Source organism: Pteronotus mesoamericanus, unplaced genomic scaffold (genome assembly GCF_021234165.1).
Source record: "Pteronotus mesoamericanus isolate MK-2021 breed Mesoamerican mustached bat unplaced genomic scaffold, CSHL_Meso_final scaffold_85, whole genome shotgun sequence".
In the NCBI taxonomy this organism is placed as follows: Eukaryota; Metazoa; Chordata; class Mammalia; order Chiroptera; family Mormoopidae; genus Pteronotus; species Pteronotus mesoamericanus.
The window spans coordinates 51,387,480-51,408,693 of record NW_026555329.1 but is presented as its reverse complement, the minus strand read 5'-3'; the positions used below and the strand labels follow the sequence as shown (position 1 = coordinate 51,408,693).

The 21,214-nt window shown below is 35.8% G+C and overlaps 3 pseudogenes; 1 reads left to right on the top strand and 2 right to left on the bottom strand.

Annotated features, from left to right (window-relative positions):
* The window catches only part of LOC129063186 (meiosis-specific coiled-coil domain-containing protein MEIOC-like), a 61,454-nt pseudogene that overhangs the window by 1,956 nt on the left and 38,284 nt on the right, over nt 1-21,214 (top strand).
* LOC129062923 (phospholipid-transporting ATPase IF-like) lies at nt 1,506-2,313 on the bottom strand (annotated as a pseudogene).
* Nucleotides 2,490-4,253, bottom strand: LOC129062920 (phospholipid-transporting ATPase IF-like; annotated as a pseudogene).

The window sequence follows — 21,214 nt, the reverse complement described above, 5'->3', positions numbered from 1 at the left end:
TTACAAAAGCAGACTTAAATAGAAGACTCAATAACTAAGCTAATACTCAAAAATACAATTAACCAGAAGTTATTTCTCTTTTCTACCTTGATATTAAAATATGTGGCCTTAGCAAGAGGCTGAAATGCCTTTAAGAGTCCCATAAGCACAAGGGACATACCAAGGAAAGATGGAAAATGTCTCTTTATTCACCAATTTCAACATGGTCAAGTTTCAATTAAAGAGTTATGAGAGCAACACTTTTAACAACAACAACAAGAACAACAACAACAACAATAAAAAGAGTTATGAGAATGGTTCATGCTAATGCTTTTTGTTTGTTTGCCATTATAACTGAGTGGGTATGAACTACTCCAGAGATTTCAGAAAGTAATTCTGCAGAGCTAGTGTGGCCATACCAGGATGATCACACTGAATTTTAGGAAAGGAGTTGAAATGGCTCCCACAAAGTACTGATTGCTCTTTTAACAAGTAAATGAGTCCATTGTGGAGAAAGTCAAGATGTTCCTGTCATTGGTGTAGAGAGGATCCGATGCACTCCATAATCTGTTGACATGGGTCAGACTACATCTTCCTATTACTCGTTCCAGCATTCTTCCAACAAATGTGTACACTATTTCTCCTTCTGAGAAACAGCACACGGAGTCCAAGCACTTGATACTTGAATTTATTTCAGTAAGCTGTGCCTTTTCAGTATTTGTGGGAGGGAGCTACCTGTCAAATACTTTCTTCACAATATCAAGAAACAGTCATATTGCAACCATGAGGATTATGGCAAACCAAACAGAGCCACTTGATAGGAGCTAAAAAATACAAAATACGTATTCTGGGAGCCTGAAAATTGTCAGAGAATCCCTCCATAAAACAAAGAAAATACAAAATAGAATATAATAGATCTCCAGGTAACAAATGGTTGATCCAGGTCCAAAAATGAGTTTCCAAAGCCATCTTTACTGTGACTGTAATAACCATGACCATGAAGATCAAGGTGCCAAATGACCAGTTTCCAAACATCTGGCCATTTCCAAGAGAGATATATCATTCCCCATTAGAAAATAGGATCCAAAAAAAAAAAAAGAAAATAAAGGCATGACTGAAACCCAGGATGGTCCAAAATTTTCATGGTTTATTGATAGTATTTACTAGTGTCTTGATAGAAAGTCAGGTACATGCCGTCATACAATGTTTCTTGAGAACACAAACAGTAGAACAGATATAAAAGTCGGGGTGTGATAAAGCATACATTCTTATTAAAAAAACTACTATACAAGGGTAACTATTCTAATATAATAAAAATGACCATGAACAGAAAGTAACTTGGAAAGAAATTTAAATCTAGCTGTTGCATAGTCACTGTTTCTTGAAGCTTGTCTTCTTTCTCTACCCATGATTCCTATGCAAACATGTGCTTCTTGTATCATGCTTACACCATTAGCACCATCTCCAACAGCCAATGCTATAGGTTTCTCAGGTGAGATTTTTATCAGTCTTATTACCTTGACTTTCTACAGTGGTGCCATACGAGCTGAACAATTTCTGAACAATAGAGCCGAACAATTTCTGCAAACATCCATAAATAGTTTTTTATGCACCCTGAGTGCAAGAAATAGACTGGTCCCATCCACCACAATCCCGTGCTGAATCATATGATCCTCTGTAATTCTTCTGGAAAGCTGTCTCAACTGTTCAGCACATTTGCTGTCTGATTTCTGGTTTATAAGTTCAAGAATATTCTCGGTTCTGTGAAAATGTCCACATGATAAACTCACACTAACAGCTGTTTCATGTTTATTTTCAGTGAATACCCATACTTTGATACAAGCCATCCTCAATGCTTCAACAGTTTCTCAAACTTTGTCTTGTAGTCTGTCTTCTACTGCTGTAGCTCCAAGTAATATCAGGTCTTTCTCTATGAATTGGAAGACATTTGCCAATTTCTCTTCCCGTTGTTGCAAGGCAGTCCTGGCTTCAAATAGGCATCTCTCTATTACCTCATACTCTTTAGATGTCAACTCTTTATAGGCCATGCACAGAGTTATTAGCCCTTTTAAAGCAAATTCATCTACATGATATCTGGTTTTGTTTTTTTGTTTTTGTTTTTTCTATTTCTCCACCTATACAGTTAGGGAGAATTGATGATTCAGCTCCTTTAGCAAATAAAAACTTCTCACCTGAAGGTGCCTGAACAATTACACTCATTCTCCTATGATCTGAATCAAATTCCAAAATATGAAGCAGTTTGTTCTGTTCCAGTTTTCCAAGGGTTTTAACTTCCATTGTTTTTTCAGAACAGCCAATAAATACAATGCCCATTCTTGGAGCAGCTTCCATGAGAGCCTTTTCATCTGGTGAAGATGCATAGCATTCCAACTGGGAGGGTGCAAGGTTGAACTGCCAGGGACCATCAGCAATGCCATCAGTATGAACATTATTAATTTGTACAGTGTGACAGAGACTGACTGCTTTAAAGAAGAGATCATGTTCTTTAATTAGTTCAGTTTCATTTTCCAGACCAGTTCTAAAGAAGAACTGAATGTAAAATGGGATAAGTTGTTAAGATGGGATAAACTACTAAGACAACTTAAGTTTCCTTCTGCAGATTTCGGTGTTCGTCCTTCAGATACAAGTCTACCATTAGTTTCTTGGTATTTTATGCCATTAATTGAACATTCCCAAAACTGCATCTCATTTTCTTTCAGTGTGCCAGTTTTATCTGTAAACACATGCTCCACCTGTCCAAGCTCTTCATTCAGATCAGAAGTTTTGACTTGAGCTTTCTGATCTGATTCTTCATGATAGAGATCAATATCCCAGCCAATAAAATATGATCCAAGAAAGTCCTGCATTTCTACTGCCACATATAATGAAATTGGGATGATGAAATTGTAGAGTACCAAAAAGGCAAGGAAGTCTGAAATAAATCTCAGAATCTTACTGTTATTTCTTTGATGTTCTGTTTTATGGTTATACCAAGGTTCACCCCATTTTTCTTCAGCTTGCCATGCATATTTCAAGATAGTACTGATGATGGCTTCAGAAATAAGGATTATTAGATAAGTTATCAAAAATACTCATTGACTTTTCTACTGCATATCATTTATGTGACTTGCTTTTGTAATTTAATGCCATCCTTGTTTCCATTCCAGTGTATACAGCAACACCAAAAATCTCTTGCGTTTTTTTTTTTTTTAATCTGGCTCCATGAAGAAAGAGACTCTCTGTTCCCAGAAGTCTTACAATTTCTTCCATTTGTTGAGTTATCATTCATCCCATGAATCTGTACAAGTCGGTTTCTGGTTGCTGAAATTCTATTATAGCTACAAGAGTGTCCAAACTGGCAACTGTTTGTAATACTGCTGTTTCTGGAACTGCCACATGTATCTTCAGGTTGGTTTCTTCATCCAAACTTGCAGCTATAATGTGACAAGAACCATCAACTTGATCTGAGGACAGAAGCACCAAATCTGCAGGGAAAATTTCATCTTTGGCTACTCAAATAGTGATACCAACCCAAATGTTCTTTGGCCTGTCTTTTACAAGGCCACCACTTTGAACAGCATAAACAGGAGCTCCATTTACTTCTTTATTTGAGTTATGTCTTAACCAATCTTCATATCCCTGTTTTATGGCAGTTACTGCTATTACAAAGAATAATAGAAGTCCGCTGGTAATTGGACTGGTAGGTGTATCAATCATAAGCTGAACCAAAAATATAATACGAAAATAAAAGTTTGCCACTCTTCTCAACTGTTCAAGTAAGTTCTTTGGAACAAAATTCCACACAGTATACTTAGATGAAATGATCTCGTTATCTATAAATTTCTGAGGTGTATAAAGGCCATTCTGAGGAAACCTGTTGGTTATGTAAATAGTTCTTGTGTCGCTTTGATGAGGTGGGTCAAAACTCTCTTTTAAGGATTTCCAATTTCTCTTTCATCACAAACTTCTCAGATTCTAAAATAATTTGGCAGTTCTAGCTGCTGCTAGATCAAGTGCCACATGCCCCTGCCATTGCTGTTCCCATCCCACAACATGTGGAGACTGAGGAGCTGCAGGTGGAGGCCAATGAGCCAGAGGGGAAAGTTCATCAGCCCCTCTGGCTGAAGTTCTGCTCGCTGCTCCTGCCGCCCCCACTTCACTCCCTGCGCTAGGTCCCCATCTCACAGAGCCACCCCGAGGTCTTACAGCTGAGACACTGGTGACACACCCACCTGATACAGCAGAACCTGCCGCTGTGCTGCAGCCACCTTCATTATTGATCGTTGTCACCCAGATCCTGTGCCTACTATTTATGCTGCTTATTCCCTGTACTTTTTTCCCCCATTCTCTTCACCCCCACCTAGTGATAATCCTCCATGTAATCTCTATTTCTAAGATTCTGTTCCTATTCTAGCCGTTTGCTTAGTTTATTTTGGTTTCTTGTTTCTGGCTCATCTGATGATATTTGTGAGTTTGTTGTCATTTTACTGTTCATAGTTTTGTTCTTTCTTTTCTTAGATAAATCCCTTTAACATTTCATATAGTAAGAGCTTGATGATGATTAACTCCTTTAACTTTACCTTATCTGGGAAACAGTTTTTCTGCCCTTCCATTCTAAAAGATAGCTTTACTGGATAGAGTAATCTTGGATGTAGGCCCTTGCCTTCCATGACTTCAAATACTTCTTGTCAGCCCCTTCTTGCTTGCAAGGTTTATTTTAAGAAATCCGCTGAGAGTCTTATGGGAACTCCTTTGTAGGTAACTCTCTCGTTTTCTCTTGCTGTTTTTAAGATTCTCTCCTTATCTTTCATCTTGGGTAATGTAATTATGATGTGTCTTGGTGTGTGCTTCCTTGAGTCCAACTTCCATGGGACTCTCTGGGCTTCCTGGATCTCTTGAAAGTTATTTCTTTTGTCAGATTAGGGAAGTTCTTCATTACTTTTGCAAATAAGTTTTTAATACCTTTCTCCTTTTTGTTTCCCCTCTGGCATCCCTATGATTCAGATGTTGGAACATTTAAAGTTGTCCCAGGGTTCTTAAGCCTCTCCTTATTTGTTTTGAATTCTTGTTTCTTCATTCTATTTTGGTTGAATGCTTGTTTCTTCCTTCTGTTAAAAATCATTGATTTGAGTCCCAGTTTTCTTCCCTTCACTGTTGGTTACCTGTATATTTTTCTTTATTTCACTTTATAAAGATTTTACTTCTTCCTTTATTTTGTATTTGTACTCAAGCATTTCTGTGAGCATCCTGATTACCAGTGTTTTGAACTCTGCATCTGATAAGTTGGCTATCTCCTTGTTGCTTAGTTTTTTTCTGGAGTTTTGATCTGTTCTTTCATTGGACCATATTTCTTTGTCTCAGCACACCTGTTACATTGTAAGAGGCAGAGCCTTGGGTATTCACCAGGACAGGGTAACTAACTTTGCTGTGTTTTGGGGCTGTATGTGGGGAAGGTTCAGAGGGAACAATGACACATTCTTGGCTCTCGCCCTGCTTTTAGTCACTTTCCCTGCTTCCCACTAGTGGATTGTGCCCTTTCAGGTGCTGCCCTGGGGCTGATTCCCAGGTGGGTGGGCTTGCGTATGTTCTAGGATCCTGTGGGCCTCTCCAATGGACTCTTATGAGAGCCTGGGAGTATCTCCTGCTGCTGCAACTCCCACGGGTTTTTATAGCCAGAGGTTTTGAGGCTTTAGTTTCCTGCCTTGGAACCCTGGTTTGTTGGTCTGTCTCACACCCCAGTTGTACCTCCTGGCTTATCTGCATGTGAATGTGGGACTGCCTGATCCATCAGCTGCCACCTCGCTATGTGTCCTCTCTGCCCCAGTGGCCCATCTCTGCCCCTCCTACCAGTCTGGGTGAATGTTTCTTCTTTATCTCCTTAGTTGTCAGACTTCCATACAGTTCAATTTTTTGGCAGTTCTGGTTGTTTTTGTTTTAAAATAAGTTGTTACCCTTCTTTTGATTGTGCAAGGAAGTTAAGCATATCTACCTACACCTCCATCTTGGCTAGAAGCAGGAGGTATCAGCGTAACTTGGCTAACTTGGATGAGTGGCCACACACACACACAAAAACTTTTATTCCTTATTAAAATAAGGAGTAAATTGATTGAAATTAAAATGTCATTTAATGTAGCTTCAAAAGGTTCTAACTATCCTTCAGATTTCTGCCAAGCATAATCCACAAATTTAACTCCAAATAGTAATTTGTTTTAGAAATATTGCCAAGAAAAGCTTTCAGTATTTTCTAGTTTGATTTCAATTATAATGGTGTAGAAAGAATTCAATCTATAGACCAAATGGATGGACTGACAAAGACTGTGGAAGAAAATCTCTGAATTGGTTATTGATAAAAAAAATACCATGTGATCTCACCTATAAGCGGAACCTAACCAACAATACAAAGATGCAAGGAAAATAAGACCAGCAACACTGAAAGGAAAAGAAATCAACAGAGACAAGAGGGAAGGAGGGAAGGGGGGCGGGGAAAAGACAGGGAAGGGGAAAGTCGAGGAACATTTAGCAAGGACTCATGGACAAAACCAAAGGGGAAGAGCTGAGGGAGGGAAGGAGGGAGGGGGCAAGGGAAAGTGGTGGTGGGGGAGGCAGAGACAAATGTATTTGAAAAAATAAATTAAAATTAAAAAAATAAAAACATATATCTGCATGGATGCATCTTACAAACAGTGAAAATGTAAGTTGCAAAAAATGTATACAATATTAAATAAATAAATAAATAAATAAAGCAGCCAAATAGATTTTTTGGTAACTATTTAGCTCTGTTGTATGGGATTATTGAAAATGTAAACATACTTTCCAAGCTAAGCCCCAGAGTGGACATTATGATCCTGAAGAAAGCCCAAAGCATTTAGGTGGCTTATCTCCAAAAGCATACAAGATCTGTTGTATTTACAGAGTCGTCTTTATAGCCACAGACAGGGAAGTGTAAACAACAATATTAATAGCCAAGTGAATCACACACAGGCATCATGCTTTTCTAATTATATAATGAGAGATTTAAGGCATAATCAGAGTTTTTAGCAACTTGATTCAAATGAGTTTCCTCTAAGATCCACCACCTATTTGGCCATTCAGTCATTCCACTGTTGGATTCTTATGATAACTTAAGCCATTTATACCCTTATTTTTAATGATATAAAGTATGGTAATAATTCTTTTCTGGTTTTGTGCCAACTTTTGGATTTCAAAACTACACCACGTCAGACAGAAAAACATTTTGTAAATTAAAACCCACAGCGGACCAGCCAGTGAACTTCATATTTGTCTAGAAGAGTGCTAAGAACAATGAAGAGTTAGAAAAGGAGAGAAAAAAAAGACAGAATTGGTCATCATCAAGAATTACCCAGGGAAAAGAGTATCCAGTACTAACAGTACTTCAGTCTCAAAGCTGACTTCCAACCTATCTAGAGCTGATCACTTAATTATGGATGAACTTCAAGAACAAGCCAGTGTTGTAATTTTACTAGGCAAAATGGAACATCTTCAAAGCTCTCCCCCTCATGCCAATATTTCTACTGCTCTGGATGAGACACTTGGAGTCTATTCACATTGAAGAGTCATGTAGAAAGGATGGAATTGTTAGTGCTTCAAATCAGCAAAAGCAAGGAGTTCCTAGATGCCAAGATGACAAAGATGTTTTTGCCCTTGCTTCAGCAATTAATAAGATATGTATGGGTACTCAGAAGGCACACACAACTCTATGGTGTGCACTGCAGATGACCTTGCCAAAAACAGCCAGTACTGCAGGCCAAACAGATGTGGTAAAGGCTTTACAAGATATAGTAAACTGTAAAAGTAGAGTCCATAAAAGCTTAAATAGTAGCAACCCAATGAACCAGAAAGGTGACACAACAAAATATTATGGAAATGCCAGCACAAAAAATAAAAAACTGATAAATAAAGGTATCAATACACGCTCACCAATTTTAATGAACTTGTCAAACTTCAAAATTTTAATACATTTTCTTTCAGATTTAAAGTTAGTACCTTAATGGAATCTAACTTTGATTTAAAAATTTATTCAGAATGAATCAGGTATAGTTTGAAGTGAATTCAAAGGTAAAATGACTACTGTAGGATATCTGAGTAAAGATAAGTTTAAGTAAATGAAATATTTCCTAACAGCTAAAATACTTAAATCCATTCTGCAGTTCAGATAAATGCAAATGTGAAATTATTCTAGAAGATAAGATTCATTTAGATCTGGTTTAGTAAGTATAATCCCAAATAATTAATCTAAATGATTGTTACCCAATTATGGCTACAGTCTAGTAACCAAGACAAGTTTTGGTTGTGACATAAAAGTGTTTCCCTTACAAAATTCATAAAATGCCTTGACTGGCATTGCTCAGTTGGTTGGGCATTGTTTCACAAAGCAAAATGTTGCCAATTGGATTCCCTGGTCAGGACATGTATTTTGGTTGTGGGTTTGATCCCTGGTCAGGGTACGTATGAGAGGCAACTGATCGATGTTTTTCTCTCACATCGATATTTCTCTCCCTCTCTTTTTCCCCTCTCATCCCTTCTCTCTAAAAATAAATAAATAAAATATATTTTAAAAACTCATAAAACAAGAATATCAAGCAAATGGACCAGAAGACCTCAGTCAGGCTTTTGAAGGATGCCCTGTGTAGATCATTGTTCAGTGCCACAAATCAAAAGCTTCCAAGTTTAAATATGGAAGCTTTTGCAAATATGTTTAGGTGAGGTCTCACTGAGGGGGACCTATCTTGTCATCTGTTAGAGTAAACTAAATAAAAATTTGCAAACAGCCCTAAATAAATCTAAAACCTAAAGTTTTATTGATGTGAAATTAAATTTTTATTGTCCAAACGCCTGTTTTGATGAATTGGCTTTTATAGATTTTTGCTAAACTTATTAATGCAGTTCACAAGCAGTGAAAAGTCATATGAAGAGAATTATTGCACCTTTCTTAACCTCAACAATTACTTTTTTTTTTAGCTTAAATAATTGGTCATGATCTGGTTATAATTTTCATCCAAATTCTTTATGCTCTTGAGCTAAACTGAATAATGGAAAATAATTCTCACAACATGTAAGAACACTAATATACTAACTACAGTAAGATTAAGTCAGGAAGTCTTTTAGTTCCACCAGATATGTAATGAAGACTGACTCAAAATTTTGTATGTTTATAATCAGCACTGATCTTGCAAAGCACTATTTCAAGCACATAGTTGTAATACAGGAAGCAACTCTTTGCATTTGTGGTGAGCTCTCCACTTACTAGTTGGGAGACTCTTTTGAGAGTGACCTTGTGTCTTGAGAATCATGATATGTCCTGAGGCTTTTCCAGTTCCCATACCTTATTCTCAGCACCATTTGTCTGGGATTGCAGTTTTCCTTTGGCACCTTTAGAATTGTGTCATTGAACAGGAGGAAGCCATGAAACGTTCTCTCTATTTGGTCTAGTCACATTTGTGATATCAGTCTTCAGGTGACCTGTATCCAAAATCATCATGTTTGAATGATCATTCAAAACCCCTTTACTAGCATGGTCAATTTTATCCTGACATATTTTATAAGTGGCATCCAAGAGTATTTGGTCAAGGCAGCAGTTGTAGTATGGAATTTTTCTGTCAAGCAATTCTGTCCTTCACAATCTTCTAAAACTCATTTTAAGGAAACAATGTTGTCCCTGCAAATGTTTGGCATTAATAGACCCAGGACAGTCTCTGGTTACCTTTCCAAAAACAAAACAAAACAAAAAAACAAACAAAAAAAACATATAGGAGAAACTTCTCATTTTCCTCAAATAAAACAGTGTCTCCTAAAGCTTGTAGGAATTATTAGCTGGTGTGAGGGCCACCAGAATGAAACCACTATTTGAGTGAAAAGATAATGTTTTTCTTCCATATGTTTTATCATCTCATTTATTATTTTTTGCCAGGTAATCCTCCTATTTCTCTTTTTTTGTGTATGTTCTCATCTTATTATTATTATTATTATTATTATTATTTTTTTTTTTTACTGATTGAGCCATAATAGATGGATACATTGTCAGTTATACTTTGGGAATAGAAATCCAATGATTTGAAAACTGATGTCAAACCATACTTAATTCATTGATGCTCCAACATGTGACAGGAGCTGTAAGAGTTAATACTATATAGAGTGTGAGATCTGAAACATCAGAGGGACTCATGGGTTCCCTTCCTCCTAGCCTGAAATCAACCAAATTGTGTTAAGAAACTATTCTTGTTGCAGAGACATCTGGTACTGCTGCTATTATACAGTTTCAATGTATTCTTCTAAACATAAGGTTCACTCATTAAAATGTTACAGGCACCTCAGGTCATATTTAATCTATTGTAAATTATTTCCTTAATACTTTAGATGGGAGAGAGTTCCTCCAGTCATTTTAGCTTGAACTCTCTCAGGGGTACAAACAGGGTTCACATGCTGTTTGTTCCTCTCTATTCACTTGTAAGCATTTGCTGCATCTTTTCCTCCCTTGACATTTCCCTTTTGCAGTTCCCATTTCTTTTATATGAGCAACTGCCAAGTTTTTCACCACTTAGCATGTGCCATCCATGAATCTCAACCACTTTAAAAAAGAAAAACCTTTTAGTTATAAAATATATACAACATAAATTTTCCATTTTAACAAACTTTAATTGTGCATTTTAGCAGCATTAATTACGTTCGCATGTTGTGAGACCATCACCAATACCCTTGTCCAGAACTTTTTCATCACCCCAAATAGCAACTCTATTTATTAAATAATAATTCCCCATGCCAATCTCCATGCACCCTCTCGACACTTCTATTCTACATTCTGTTCAGACAATATTTTGTGTATAGTAAAATCTCATTATTTGTATGGGATAGATTCTAAGACCCCCAGCGAATGTGTGAAACCACAGAGAGTACAGAACCTTATACACACTCTTTTCTCCTTAAAATTACATATCTATGATAAGGCTTAATTTATAAATCAGGCACAGTAAAAAAATTACCAACAATAACATAATAATATAGTACAATTATGACAGTATACAGTAATAAAACTCAGGTGAATGTGTCTCTCTCTCACTCTTCCTGATAACCCAGATGGCTATTATGTGACTCATGGAAGGGGAGTTTATGCAGTGTGGAGACTCTGGACAAGGATGATTCACATCCAGGATAGGATGGAGCAAATAGCAAAAAATGTCATCATGCTACACAGAATGGTATGCAATTTAAAACTTATGAACTATTTATTTAAGGAATTTTCCATTTAATGATTTTGGCCCTAGTCAACTGTGGGTAATTAAAACTATGGGAAGCAATGCTGCAGATAAGGGGAGTGGGAACTGATGTATTTATTAATGGGGGAAAAAAGGGCAATTGTTCCTCATTCATGGTTGAATTGGCAGTCGGGACCAAGCACCAGGTCTAGGAAAGAACATGTTTTAGGGGCCCCTGTTCTTAGACCCTGTGTTTCCTTATTTGCTCCTCTCTCCATGCCCCTCTGCTCAGAAAGCTAGGCCATTGGTGCTGCCCTCTGCCTGCCCTGGAACACAACTAGAAAGTTCCGCTCATAAGCTAGCTTCCCAGGTCACTTTCTTTTCCTCTGAGCCTCCTTCCACTGCCATTCAAATTTCCATTTGTGTGTTGATAGAAGATAACAATGAAATATTCATACCGCAGTATAGAGAGTTTACTGCTTGAGCAGGTGAGCATCTACCTAAAGCACACGAATCCACAGTGTTGGTGTTCTGAGGAGAAATGTTTATGATCAGAAAGCAACCCTCAGAGAACACTCTAGAGGCTGACAAAATGTCTGGATTCATTCAAACCAAGCACAAATAAGCCATTTCTGGTATCTTTCAAGTGCTATTTCTACTAGAAATATCAGTCAATTTGGAGATTGAGAGTGTAGGGTAATGAAGAATCAGCCTATTGTGGGTGGATAAAGGGAGAAGTTCACAGGTGCAGTTTGAAACTTTTTCTTTGACAATCATGATATTCACTTGTATCTTCCTTCCAGAAAGTCCTACTTTTATCCTCTAGTCATACTACATTTTAAAGAGAAAAATGCATATTACAAAAGACTCATTAAATAAAAAATTAAATGCCTATGTAACAATAACAGTGTTTTTTCTTACAAAATTGTAGTCTATATATTCTTATCATATATATATATATATAGTATATACCACATATATGTGATACCCACACGTAAAAACATAGGATAAGATCTTGGTGCCTCAGAGGCAAGACAGATACCAACAAGAGGATCCAAGCTACTTCAAAGCTTTGATTGTCAAACACAATAAAACTTGAAAGCCAGGTTTTGTGGGAAAGAAAGGGAAAATCATTTTCTATATTTGGGCATATTAAAGACTAAACTTGAAAACTTAAATAATAGGGTTTTTTTTCCATAAATTTAGAGCAGGTCATTATTTTGCCCAAAAAGAACTTCTGGCTGCACTAACCTAAAGACAGAAACTACCAGAAAGAAGGAGAGCCTATAGTCGGACCTAATTTGTCTCTAGCATCTTCTTTATCCAAGGAAGGAGTGCTAGGGAGAACCAGTATGCTGTTTTCCTCTCTCTCAGTGATGGGTGCAAGGAGCTTTAGAACATTGTTGACCAATAGAAGCATCATGGAAGCTACAAATGCCAGCTATAGCTGTACTTTCAACTTTGTCCCCACATGAAAAACTAAAGTGAAACTGATGAAATTAGTGTTAATAATATATTTTATTTAATCCAATGTAACAGAAATATTATTTAAATATATAATTAACACAAAACTACTCAGACATTTTACATTTTTATTATTGTTTTTGAAATTTAATGTGCTTCTTTACATACAGCTCATCTCAATTCATACCAGCCATGTTTCAAGTATTCAATAGCAGCATGTGGCCAGTGGTTATCATGTTGGATAGCATGGCTTTAGAACACATTAAAGCCACATGTAAATACTAGGTAACACGAATCCTCAGTTTGATTCCCTTACCTAAATGGCATAGCATTGCAAGTGTGAAGGTGGCTGAAGGAGGTTAGCGAATGAAAGGAGACCAAAGTAACATGGCCCCTCCTGCCAACTTCACTAAGGCTTGCCAAGTGTCTTTCAGAGGATGTAGAAGTTTTCTTGCCACAATGACCAAATGCACACATACCAAGATTTGAAGAAGACTAAAAAATTCTGGGCCAGGAACAAGAAACCATTTAGAGCTGTGCTTTCAAGGCCAGGACAGATAAGTATGGTCATGGGCTGTCAAGAGCAGTCCCAGTTCAGGAGAAAAGATGACATAGGATGCAGAGGACAGAGAGCTGAAGTTTCTTTATTCCTATGAAACCCAAACCATATAGTTTTGGGTTGGCCAAAAAGTCCATATGTCTTTTTTTCCTCTAAAGTGAGAGACACATTTTTTATTTTCACCAATAATTTTATTGGTTTGGATATTTTTAATATGCTGGCTCTCTCCCAAATGGTATAACATTGATTGTTCTTAATTAATATCTTGATTTGATTGGTATTAACTTAAACTGGTCTATCCTACCATGGAGCATTGTCAAGAGAGAAATCTCCAGCATGAAACCGCGAATCACTTTTGACACATTCGGTGAGTCACAGCATCTTCTCCATACACTGCACAAATCTTTATTTTGTGTTTCAGTTGCATTTTTACCTTTCTTGAAATAATAAAACATAATATGCCAAAAATGTTGCATGTTTTCTTCCATCTTCAATATTAAAATGGCTACACAAAAACTCACCAATTTTGATATATGTTTTAAGTGCACGCTGATATGACAGCTGTCACAATACAATCTAACAAAAATGTTTCAAATGATGTTAAAGACAACTAAGTCCTACTAGAACCATCTTATAGAAAAAAACTAACAAAAGTTTTGGCCAAATCAATACTTCATTCATATTCATTTAATCAAAGATGGATTGAGGACCTGTTTTGTAAAAGCCACTTATCTTGGTACTGTGGACACAAGGGTGAAAAACAATTACAAAAGTCCTTCCCTATGGGAATTATATTCTTGTTGAGGTTGAGAAATATGGAAAAGAGAAAACAATAAGCAAAATATAAAGAGTTAGATAATGATAAAAAACTGTAAAAAAGATTAAAAATAAAGCAGGATGGGAGGAGGTTATTGAGGAGATACGTAATTTTAATAAAATGAGCAGGACAGGTGATGAGTAAGGGAACAGGGAATCTGAGAGACAGAATGTTTTAGTTTTATATTTCTTTTCCTGCTACCCAAGATGGGGGCAAAGTAGTGAGAAGGGCTCAAACCATGAATCAGAACACTTAGGAGAAATAAATTGTCTTGTATTTGGTATAGTGTGTATAGTGTGATTAAATTGGCTTTTTAAAACTATATATATATATATATATATATATATATAGTTTCCATATATATATATATATATATATATATATATATATATATATATATGGAAAAGACTGACAGTATGTATTACAAACTATTAACTGTGCTTATTGGGGATTATGGTGAATTTATTGTCATTAACATTTCTTCAGTTTCTAGATTTCTTACAATCAACATAACCTACTTTAATCAAGGGAGGAAATGACTTCAAAAACATTGTTTACAAAGAAAAGGAAAAAAAGAAAACCAGTGTCCTTTACCATCTAATAATATTTATATAATTGAGGTATCTAACCATATATGAGATTCTGAATTCTGTTCATCCTTCTGCATTCTCTCAGTAACAGCCACTCAAGCTCTTCTTTTTTTTTTAATTTTTACTGTTTCCTTTTTTTTTTCAAAATCCAGATTTGTTGAATTTGATTATTCCCTTTGCATTTTCCTGATATTCCAAATCTAACATCTTATTATGTTAATAACATCTTTTGAGAAAACTAACAGATTTCAGTTGTGATGCACGCTCACTGCCTTATACACAGCACATCATCAGTTGTGACACCTACACTTCTTTGTCTCACCACCTCTTGGGTTGCTTTCTTCTGAAAATTTCTTCTGTGAATAAAATCCCCAAAGACATTTTGAAGAACTGCCATCTGGAATATTGAACTTCATCAGCTCGTTGATGTGTACAGATTTATTTGCAAGTATTGCCATTGGTGCCAAACAAGCAGAGCCAACGAGACAGCCCCTGGAGATTTTTAGTGTTGGAGAGAGAAGTGGTATGTAAGCGGAAATAACCAGGAATAACACTCCTTTGAAGTGATAACATTTGATGGTCTTGGACTAACTTCTGTTAACATGTTGATCTTTACATTAACTTGTGTTAGTACTCAAGATATTCTAAAGCTCATTTTGTTAACCACGTTGAAAATATTAAAGATTTATGCAGCTATAAAAATATAGGTAATATTTAATAATAAGTTCAATATATAAGGTATTGGTAAACCATACTTTTTAAAAATAATTATGAATTTTTTATGCCCTGGCTGGTGTGGCTCAGTAGGTTGAGCACTGACCTGTGAACCAAAAGGTCACCGGTTCGATTCCCAGTGCAGGACACATGCCTGGGTTGCAAGCCAGGTCTCAGTAGAGGGTGAGCAAGATGCAACCACACATTGTTTCTCTCCCTCTCTTTCTCCCTCCCTTCCCCTCTCCAAAAATAAATTAAAAAAAAATTACAACAACCAACACAACAATAGCTATCCAGTGTGAATGAATAAAAAAAATTTAAAAAATTATAAGTGCTTTAAAATTTTTTCGTCTTTTTCAGTCACTAAGTCTTTTTTAAATTGAGATTAATTGATATATAACATTATATTAGTTCCAGGTATATATATGATTTAATATATGTATATTGTGTGGAATAATCACCACAATAAACCTACTTAACATACTTCTCCACACATACTTGCAGTGCCTTTCTTTTTTGAGAACTTTTAATATCCACTCTCTAAGTAACTTTCAAATACACAATACAATATTATAAATTGTAGTCACCATGCTGTACATTACATCCCCAGGACTTATTTATTTTAAACCAAAAGTTTTTACCTTTTCACCATCGTTACCCATTTCATCCACTTCCCATCCCACCACATGTCTTTTTCTTCAAGTTTTTTTTTAATGAGAATTCTACTAAGCAATATACAACCAAGATGACATATTTTGGAGAATTGAGAAGTGTTTCTTGTAAATATGTTAGGAACTCATGGGGTGGTTAGACTCCTGAATCTTCTCACAAGTCCCTTTTTCCTTTCAGAGTTTCATATCAAGGGATCTTATATACAGCAAGTGGAAAACATATTACCCTTTGAATAAATAAGAACTCGATGCAAGGCTCCGGCATTGTATGGCCTAGGATTCACTCAGGAGACCTAATTGAAGCTTCCTAGTTAGTTTTTCTATTCCTAAACTACATTTGCCAGAACTTGTTCGATAGAGTTTGAATCCACTTATCAACTAATAGAACAAGTAGGTAAAAACAAATGTAGTTTAAATGTATAGAAGATTTAAATAACAATTAATTAACAAACCAATTGGTGCATTGGTAAAATTCGTGTATATATTGCACACTGCACTCAACAATTACAGAATTTGCATCTCTTTTAAGTGTAAATGTAGCATGTAGCCAAAATTGAAAATATATTGTATAATTTTAAAATTCCAAAATTTTTCAGGTTGATTGAATTCATTTAGAGTATTTTTCCCTGACCACAGTAGAATCATACTGGAAATATATTACAAAATATAACTAGAAAAATACCTAAGTTATAGAAAATTAAGCTTTTAATAAAATTAAATACCCATCATAATTGAAAACAAATAAATTTTAAAAACTTTAAAAGCTGATGAAAAGAAAAAAACTTTCTTTGACTTACAAAGACTATAAAAACACCTATTGCAAGCATCATACGTTATTATTTAATGCTTTCCTTTTCAGGTTAGGAATGTGACAATGATATTTACTATCAATATTGTCCTGGCATTCCTACCAGTGCATATCTAACATTTTTTCCAAGAAACAATTAAAACTACCAATATATAAAAGGGAGCCAACCATATGGGAAAATATATTTGCTAATGATACATCAGATAGAGGTTTGATCTCCAAGATATATAAAGAACTCACTCGACTCCACTCCAAGAAGATAAACGATCCAATCAAAAAATGGGCAAAGGACCTGGGCAGATCCTTTTCTAAGGAGGAGATACAGAGGGCCCAGAGGCATTTTAAATGATGCTCAGCATCACTAGCCATCAGAGAAATGCAGATGAAAACCACCAAGAGGTACCACCTCACACCGGTCAGAATGGCCATCATAAACAGATCCACAAACAACAGGTGCTGGCAAGGCTGTGGAGAAAAGGGAACCCCCGTCCAGCGTTGGTGGGAATGCAGACTGGTGCAGCCACTGTGGAAAGCAGTGTGGAATTTCCTCAAAAAGCTGAAAATGGAACTGCCTTTTGATCCAGGGATTCCCCTGCTGGGACTTTACCCTAAGAACACCAAAACGCTAATACAAAAGAACCTATGCACCCCAATGTTCATAGCAGCACAATTTACAATAGCCAAGTGTTGGAAGCAACCTAAATGCCCATCAGTAGATGATTGGATCAAAAAACCATGGTACATATACACAATGGAATACTACGCAGCAGGAAGAAAAAAAGAACTACTAAACTTCGCGACAGCATGGATGGAACTGGAGAGCATCATGCTAAGCGAAATAAGCCAGGGGGCGAAAGACAAATACCATATGATCTCACCTATAAGCAGAACCTAACCAACAATGCAAAGATGCAAGGAAAATATGACCAGCAACACTGAAAGGAAAAGAAATCAACAGAGACAAGAGGGAAGGGCGGGGGCAGGGATAGAGAAGGGAAGGGGAAAGTCAAGGAACATATAGCAAGGACTCATGGACAAAACCAAAGAGGAAGAGCTGAGGGAGGGAAGGAGGGAGGGGACAAGGGAAAGTGGTGGGGGGGAGGCAGAGACAAATGTACTTAAAAAGTAAATAAATTTAAAAAAATTATATTTCTATGTGCCTATTTCAGTCTATTTTTATATTTCTATCAGCAATAGACACACTATATAGTTTTAACATTATGCATTTAAAATAATAACATAAAGCACCAAATTCTTGGGTATAAATCAGGAATCAAACCCATGACCTTTTGGTATATTGGGAAGATGCTCTAACCAATTGCCACTGGCCAGGTTTGAAATCATCACTTAAATTATCGCCAATGAATGTATGACAAATTACAGTGTTTATTTATATAAATAGTTATTAACATCTTTTCAGATGTTTATCCTTGATTTCCTCAAGCTGTAAACTGCCATCATATAACCGAACCAATTATTATACTGCATTTCTTACATAATGGTTATTATGATGACATGATAACGTTTATGAACTTTTACTATGTAGAGTAGCTGTCACAGTGGTGGGGATTTGTGGGACTGGATGAAAAAAGCAAAGGAATTAAGCAAAAACAAAATTATTTTTGCTTTGCTGAATTTACTGTGAATGAAGGCTATGTAACAGAATGTCTATTAACAAATAAGAAGAAACATCATTCTTGGTGGAATGGAACGTTCATGTAAGTAGGGTACTAGCTCTTTGATAAAGAGTTTGGCATGGCATGAGACAGGGATGGTTGAGACCACTGACAAGATCAGAATACATACGCAAGTGATTATTTCTAATTAGAAAAAACCCCAATAAATAAGACACAGCTCTTGAAATGTTAAAAATTAAATACACTTTGTCACAAGTAATCATGTTGAGTGTTACTTTTCCATGATGAAGTATAATCAATATGTGGTGGAGAAACACACTAAAGTTAACATTAGAAGTCTTGCATTTGAGGCCTTGCTCTGTATTGTATTAGCATGTCATAGTGAAATTTGTGATTTTAAAATTCTACATATTGAAATACGTGTGGGAAATTATTAGAATCTAGAACAATTGTGAGCAGATATACTCTCAAGACAGCAGAATCCAAATCCTTATATATTACCTTAAGTAATGAAATGTGCAGAATATTTTGTGTAGTTTTGATATATTTTACTAGTTTGAGGATATAATAAATAAAGCTGCTATGAACACTTTTGTACATGATTTTAATGAATATATTTTTACTAGTTATTACCATATTTAATGTTTTTCATTTCATTAGATTTTCAAATTTCTCTGTCTCTGACACAGAGCTAACTTATCGCCCAGTATTCAATTAAGATTCTCATCTATTCAGTATTTCTTCAGTAACATCTAATATTACTCTGATTTCTTTTTGTTGCACTGAAAAGATATTTCTGAACATCGTATGAGCATATGTTCATTTTTTTTCTTTTTTATTAAATTTGTTGGAGTGACATTAGTTAATAGGATCAAATAGGTTTCAAGTGTACTTTTGTGTGACACATTATTTGTATATTGCATTGTGTGCCCACCAAATAGTCAAATAATTTCCTGTCACATATATTTGGCCCCTTTATCCTTTACTACCTGCCATCCCCTTCCCTCTGGTAACCACCATACTGATGTCTGTGTCTACGAGTTTAAGTTTTATATCCCACATATGAGTGAAATTCTATGGTTAGCTTCTTCTGACTGACATATTTTGCTTAGCATAAAATTCTCAAGGTCCACGTCCCCAATGACAGGATTTCATCTTTTCTTATGGCTGAGTTGTATGTCACAGTATATGTGTACTATATATTCTTTATCCAGTCCTCTATAGGAGGACACTTTGGTGGTCTTCATGTCTTGGCCACTGTGAATAATACAGTAATAAACATAAGTATATCTTTGTGAATAAATGTATTCTAGTTTTCACTTACTTAGAAAAGGGAATATTGGGATTATATGGAATCTTTATTCTTAATTTTTTGAGGAACTACCATATTGTTTTCTACAGTGTCTTTACCAGTTTACATTCTGAACAGCAGTGAATGAAGGTTTACTGTTCTCCAAAACCTCTCCAACATTTGTTAATTATCTGTCTTGTTGACAATAATGCCATTCTAACAGGCGTGAGGTGGTATCTCATTGCAGTTTTGATTTACATTTTTCTTTTTTAAAAAAGATTTTATTTATTTTTAGAGAGAGGGGAAAAGGAGGAGGAAGAGGGAAACATCAATGTGTGGTTGCCTCTCGCGTGCCCTCTGCTAGGGACCTGGCCTGTAACCCAGGCATGTGCCCTGACTGGGAATTGAACTGGTGACCCTTCGGTTCGCAGGTTGGTGCTCAATCCACTGAGTCACACCAGTCAAAACTATATTTTTCTAATAGCTAGTTAATTTGAACATCTTTTTATATATCTATTGGCCATTTGTATGTGTTCTTGTGAGAGTTGTTTGTTTAGGTCCTCTGCCCGTTTTTTAATCTTATTGTTTGTATATTTGGTGTTGATTTGTATGAGCCCTGCATATATTCTGTATACTAACCCTGTGTGTGAGCTGTTGTCTGCAGGTCTCATCTCATAATAGGTCGGTTGCTGGGTTTGTTGTTGTTGTTGTTGTTTTCAATTTATTTTGCTGTGCAGAAACTTTTTAGTTTGAGATATTCCAATTCATTTATTTTTGCCTCTACTTGCCTTACCTTTGGAGTTAAAGACCTAAAATGTTCTATACAACCAAGGTCCATAATTTTAGTGTCTGTTTTCTTCTATGTAATTTATTGTTTCAAAATTTATATTTAGGTTTTTGATCCCTTTTGAATTAAATTTTGTACATAGCAACAAAATGTAACCTAGTTTCATTCTTTTGCATGCAGCTTTCAAGTCCTCCCAGCACAATTGACTGAAGAGGATTTCTTTTCTCCATTGAGTGTTTTCGACTGCTTTTTCAAAAATTATCTGCCCATATTATTGTGGTTTTATTTCTAGTTCCTCAATTATTTTGTTCATTGACCAATGTGTCTGTTCTTCTGCCAATACCATGCTGTTTTGATTATTTTAGCTTTGAAGTATAACTTAAAGTCATGTAGTTTGATACATCTGGCTTCATTCTTTTTTTTCCAGGTTGCTCTGGCTATTTGAGGTTTTTTGTAGTTCCACACAAGTCTAACAACTTTCTGTTCTATTACTTTAAAAAATTACACTGGAATTTTGATGGGGATTGCATTAAATCTGTTGCTTTAGGTCATATAACCACTTTATGTTGATTCTTCCAATCAATGAACATGGAATATATTTCCATTTCATTATATATTTTTAAATCTCTTTTAATAATGTTTTGTAGTTTAAATTATATAAGTCCTTCACATCCTTTTTAACGTTTA